The sequence below is a fragment of the Cynocephalus volans genome, chromosome 5 (genome assembly GCF_027409185.1).
Source record: "Cynocephalus volans isolate mCynVol1 chromosome 5, mCynVol1.pri, whole genome shotgun sequence".
Taxonomy (NCBI): Eukaryota; Metazoa; Chordata; class Mammalia; order Dermoptera; family Cynocephalidae; genus Cynocephalus; species Cynocephalus volans.
Window position 1 is genome coordinate 29,917,908 of NC_084464.1, and position 6,544 is coordinate 29,924,451.

At 38.6% G+C, this 6,544-nt stretch overlaps 1 long non-coding RNA gene across 1 annotated transcript; it reads right to left on the reverse strand.

Moving 5' to 3' along the window:
• Window positions 1–4,092: 4,092 nt before the first annotated feature.
• Window positions 4,093–6,218, reverse strand: LOC134377594 (uncharacterized). Its single transcript, XR_010023544.1, has 2 exons — window positions 5,966–6,218; window positions 4,093–4,443 (listed from the first exon to the last, which is right to left on the reverse strand). It is a non-coding gene; the product is annotated as an uncharacterized LOC134377594 (long non-coding RNA).
• Window positions 6,219–6,544: the final 326 nt, after the last annotated feature.

Genomic DNA, 6,544 nt, shown 5'->3' on the forward strand with positions numbered 1-6,544 from the left:
CAAGTGTTCCAATTACAAACTCATATTTCAGATATTTGACTCTAACTTTAGTCCTCAAGTTACTAAAATGCCATACAAACCCCTCAGAACTAAATGACAAATGGACATTCCCTAGATATAGAGGTTTTTTCAAATGGGAATTTCTTCCTAGATCTTTAATTTTAAAGTTTAATGGCTTTTTATTAAAGATACTGGCCTTGTTACTTTTCATTTGAAGGCATATTTTAAAACACTTTTTAAACTATAGAACATTATAAAATATAAGCTAATATTAATATCATCACCTTTTATTATATGACATACATGTCACTGCACTGTAGTTACATTTCTTTCTTTTTTTTTTTAAGAAAAATAGAGGAACTTCACAATGGAACTGAATCTAACAGTCCAATTTCAATTTGGGGTCGTCAGTCAATGATTCAATCCACGTTTATTGAAAACAAAATAAAGCAGAGATGTACACTAAAATTTAAATATTCCTGAACAACAGCATCCATGTGCATTCACTTGTTTTAGGTATCTATCTTTCTTCCACTTCTTTGGGCTCAGAAGTCTAAGTTTTAGCCCTCAGTTCTGTGGCTTCCATTACTGTCAGTCTTCCCCTGAACAAGACATAAATGAACCAAGGCTCTGAGCTGACTCCCAGTAGGAAAGAAATAGCTGTTCTGGGGGGACACTTGATTCTGAGCTAAGATATCACCACTTTTTACCTCTCAAGTCCCCATTCTATTTGCCTCTTTTCGGAGTTATTTTTACCTAATTTCACCATTTAGAAAATTATCTAACAATTCTATTTTCGTAACTCCTACAGATTGCATTCTGCCACTCCCTCTTCTGCCCTTTAACAGTGAATAATTAAAAGTGACCAATTAATTAACAAATCACAGGGCCTTTTTCCCACTTAGCCCTCATCCTCCTTGACTCCTCAGTGGAGCTATTTTATTATCAAGCAATGTACTCATTGGCATGGCCCAGTTATAGGAAAGCACATGTAACCTTCTCTTTCTGAGAGTTGCTCTAAGGGGCTGGGGACCACTTCTTTTTCTGCTGAAAGTTTTTCTTTCCTGGGTTCCTATAATGCTGCTCTCTCCTGGTTCTTTTTTGTTTTCCTCTTTGACCTTCCAAACTTGAATGAGCAACTCCCCAATGTCCAGTCTTTAGTTATTTACCTTTTCTGCCTTTATGCTTGACGAGTGCACTAATCCCAGAGACCCAGACTTCAGAGATCTTATACTGTGTCATGTCAATTATCATTTCTTCAACAATATATTAAGGGACCTCCATTTCTGTTCCAGAACACTCTCCTGAGCTCAGAGTCACCCTTTTAATCTCCTATTAGAAACATCCACTTGGCTATTCCCACTCAGCTCAAATTCACCAGATCTAAAATTCAACTCATTACCTTATGCTCCCCTCCACTAATTCCCACCTCAACACAAACAGTTTCTCTCCTGACTTTTCTATTTCCTAATGGTACCACAATTTTCCCAGTCCTTCAGATTTTAGAACTAGAGTTAAAGGTTTTTATTTTTGGTCTCTCTGGCCATTTGCCTTCAATAGATAGTCTTTAAGTTTTATTGATTCTTCTTTCAGAGTTTATTTCTTGATTCGCCTTTTTGGTGGGAGATTGGCAGTATCTATTAAAAATTTTAGAAAGTACAAATGTCAAAATTTGTCAAATTATCCAATTTAAATATGTACAATTTATTTTACAATAAAACCTGATAAAAAAAAAAGTTGAACCTTAACAAGATCTGAAAAGTGTTTGACTTTCTTATCATGCAATTATATAAACAAGAAGCCATGCTGATGATTTAGACTGTAGATCTGTGGTTTTTAAAACTTAGAAGCATAAGGTGATCGCGATGAGGGGGATCAAGTGGTATTGGATGGATTAAGTGGCAGAACCCTTTTCTCCTCTTCATTATTTTTCCTGCAACCTTATTGGACTGCTGATAGAGTTTGGATGTGTTGTCCCCCCGAAGCTCATGTCAAAATCTGATCCCCAACTCAGCAATGTTGGGAGTGGTTTGGGTTATGGGGGTGGATCCCTCATGAATAGATTAATACCCAGGGGTGTGGGTGGTAAGTAAGTTCTCGCTCTATTAGTTCCTGTGAGAGCTGGTTGTTTAAAAGACCCTGGCACCTCCCCTCTCTCTCTCCTGCTTCCTCTCGCCATGTGATCTGCTTGTACCCGCAGGCTGCCTGCCGTTTTCTGCTATGAGTAGGAGCAGCCTGAGGCTCGCACCAGATGCAGCCGTCCCAGAATCGTGAACCAAATAAGCCTCTGTTCTTTATAAATTACCCAGTCTCAGTTATTCTGTTATAGCAACACAAAACGGACTACTACAGACAGCTAAATGCTGTAATGTCCAAAACAGTAGCCACTAGCCACATGTGTCTACTAAGCACTTGAAATGTGGCTAGTGAAGAGTTAAAATATGAATGTATTTTAGTTAATTAACTAGTTTAATAACTTAAATTTTTAATTATAATAGCCACATGTTCAGTGGCTGTCATGTTGGTCAGAGCAACTCTAGAGCACTTATTACTAAAAATCTGTTTTATCGTCATTCTTTCCCTGTCCAATTGCTGTTATCTTTTTCTGTCCTCACCAAGAAGTGGAGGGGGCTTCTGCCATGAGGGATAAGGTGGGGGGAACGAGGCAGAAACACACCTGAACTCTTCAAATCAACTTGCATATGAATACCTCCATCCTCACAGAAAGTTCTTTTGGACAGCGCTGCTCTCTGAAGGTTGCTGAAGAGTGTTAGAATATGACAGATTTGAACTAACAGGCAAAATAGAATTTGCTGTCTGCTTACTTCCAAAGCCATGGACTGGAAGAGTGACTGAACTGTACTGGCTGCCTATCTTAAAATACACAAAGTTAATGCTACAGAGTGAACCAGCCATGATCAAGCCAGCTCCAGATCACAGCCTGTCATAATTGCTCCATACCAGGGAAAGACGAGATCTGGGACTCCGGTACTAGGGTTGGATTTTATGTAGAGAATTGAAAAACTATCTACAGAATGTATTCTTACATAATGAATGAGTTTCTCCCACTGATAAATGCCAATTTTCCAGTGGACCATGGAAAATTGTCTATTTTTGGCCACTCCGTAGGAAGCCGTGGAGCTCTTACTTGTGTTTTGAAGAATCCTGGAAAATGCCAATCTGTGTCAGCTTTTGCTCCAATTTGCAACCAGTTCTCTGTCTTGGTGGGTGGGGCAAAAATCTCTCAATGGGTATTTGGAATCAGATTAAAATAAATAAAAGCTTATGATGATGCTATTCTTAGAAAGTTTTATTTAGGTTCTAGTTAGATGTGATCAAGGAAATAATGACAGAACATTTCAAGACAGTTACTTCCTGACACCAGTTGTTTTCACATTATGAGGCTTATAATTTTAGTTACTTTTCATTGCAATCTCTATTAACCACCACATAAGACTTCATGCAAAATACTTGAACACAGGAACCGTAAGACACTAGAATCTATTCTGAATTATAGAAGTTAGGATAAAGAAAAAGGCAGTTAAATCAATTTTAAAATATGGTTTCATGACACTGCAAAGGCTTAATTTATGGTAAAATTATCTTCTAAATAAATGTACATAATACAAACAAAAAGAGTTCAGGCGTATGCTTATGGTGTTAGAAGGCTTATCAACCATCAAATGTGTTTGAATAGTCACAGTCACAGTTATTTAGACTTGTCTAAAAATTTGCTTTTTAAAAATGTGGAGCAGATCTCTTTGACACTTTTTATGAGGTTGTGTAAATCATTTAAAATTTGTCTGAAGTTCAAGTTTTGTTGCATGAAGAATGAATTTTCACTGTTAAATCTGTGAGAAGTAAAAAAGTAATCACTTTTTTCCTTTTATTTAGAGTCAACTTAGACATAAGCCCCCAGGATTATTCTTCTTCATCAAGTCATAAATTGGACGTATACATTTTATTCCATTTTGTGCTGCAGAATTCTCTCTTTTCCTGTTGGCCGTTCCCTCCCTCTAGGCATTTTGCAGAGGATCTTTTGATTTTATTTCATCCACTTTATTTCATCGCTAATAGGAAAACTCCACAAAATTATAGTTAGGTGCTTTATTAAAGTTTCAGAAATGCAGAATTTCACCCATTAATGCTTTTATTATTCTTAAAACATGAAATCAAAAGGTAGCCTCTCTTGGCCCTTTTTACTTAGTTTTAAGATTAATTTCAGGTCACGAATGATGGACTTGAAATTTCTCATTCCAGCTGAGCCCTATTTCCACAGCCTGGTGACAACACAGCCCAGCCAGCCATGCTTAGCCCCCCTTGAATGTTGCCTCCTCCAGGTCCTCTCTTTACTCTGCACTGTCAACGGGATCCATGGGGATCCTTGCCTTTCCTGTCTCAGTCACTGCACCTCCAGTTTCTCCAGCCTCCAGATCTTGATCCCTCAAAAGAAGAATCACATGAAAAAAACCAGTGCTAAGCAAGTCCCCAGCACCTGTCTCAAAGCCTGCTTCCTTCTTCACAACATTCCACTAACTCTTAACAGATTTGACAGGACCCACAGAACTTCTGAAATGATATAAAGTGAACACGAAACACTCTCTCTGTAGCATATAAAACCCAGCTGCTATCCCACTGCTGGGAATATACCCAGAGGAATGGAAATCATCAAGTCGAAGGTATACCTATTCCCCAATGTTCATCGCAGCACTCTTTACAATAGCCAAGAGTTGGAACCAGCCCAAATGTCCATCATCAGATGAGTGGATACGGAAAATGTGGTACAGCTACACAATGGAATACCACTCAGGTATAAAAATGAATGAAATACTGCCATTTGCAACAACATGGATGGACCTTGAGAGAATTATATTAAGTGAAACAAGTCAGGCACAGAAAGAGAAATACCATATGTTCTCACTTATTGGTGGGAGCTAAAAATTAATATATAAATTCACACACACACACACACACAAAAAAACAAACAAACAAACAAAAAAAAAACCGGGGGGGGGAAGAAGACATAACAACCACAATTACTTGAAGTTGATACGACAAGCAAACAGAAAGGACATTGTTGGGGGGGAGGTGGGGAGGGAGGAGGGAGGGAGGTTTTGGTGATGGGGTTTTATTAATAAATTTTAAAAAATAAAAAAAATAAAAATAAAAATAAAACCCAGCTGCTGATGGTCTGGTCTCACACAGAATCTCATGCAAAAGAACAGGAGTGCAGAAGCTAACAGAGTAACAACAGCAACAAAAGTCTCTTTTTTCATTAAAGTATAGTTGACAAATAAAATTGGTATATGTTTACAGTGCACAATGTGATGTTTTGCTATATGCATACATTGTGAAATGATTAAATCATTAACATATCCACCAGCTCACATACTTATTTTTGGTTGTGAGAACATTTAAGATCTACTCTCTTAGTAATTTTCAAGTATATGATACATTATTAACTATAGAAATGTGCTGTACAATATATCTCCAGAACTTATTCCTTTCTGTCTAACTGAAACTTTGTACCCTTTGACCAACTGTCTTCGTCAGTTTTATATTGCTATAACAGAATACCACCGACTGGGTAATATATAATAAACAGAAATTTATTTGCCTCCCGGTTCTGGAGGCTGGGAAGTCCAAGAGCATGGTGCCAGCATCTGGTGGGGGCCTTTGTGCTGTGTCATCCCATGGCAGAAAGTAGAAGGGCAAGAAAGTGAGCAAGAGAATGCCAAACTTGCATTTATAACAACCTACTTTTGAAATTATGAACCCCTCCCACAATAAGTACATTAATCCATTCATGAGGGCAGAGCTCTCATGGCCTAATCATCACTCAACAGTACCACTTCTTAATACCATCACAATGGCCACTAAATTTCAACATGAGTTCTGGAGAGGACATGCAAACCACAGCACCAACATCTCTCCACTCCCCCAACTCACAGCCCCTGCCAATTACCATTCTACTCTCTGCTTCTATAAATTCAACCGTTTTAGATTCCACAAGCCGAGTCTTTACTGTAGCTTCAGACTTCCTTCAGGGAACACTGGTGAGGGCAGGTCGGGGTGTCCCCCAACTACTACCACCTGGAAGCCTGCAGGGTGGAATCAAAAGTGTGCATGATGACTCTCCTCAATTCTGGAATTTCTCCGTGTGATCAAGTTCTTGTGTTGGCAGCTGAGAAAGCCACTGACAGCTGGGGAGTTATTTTCTCCTTTAGTCACAAGATGATGGAAGTAATCTCAGATGGGAAGTGTGGGGGAGAGAAGGAGGAGACAACCGCTCGCCGCTCTGACCAGAAGTGGGTGAAGTGGCTCCTAGAGCTTCCTTTCGTGTGGATCAGACACGTAAATAACTCATGATTCCATCCCTCACATTTGATGAGAAACAACTGCACCAGAGCAACAAAACTCTGGTGGTGTCAGAAAGACCAGGTTTTAAATCAGCCTCATTGTTATTTTTAAGGATCATACAAAATACTGAATCCGGATTTTATTTTTTCCAGAACTGAGGAATCCATAAAACTCAATAGAGTAC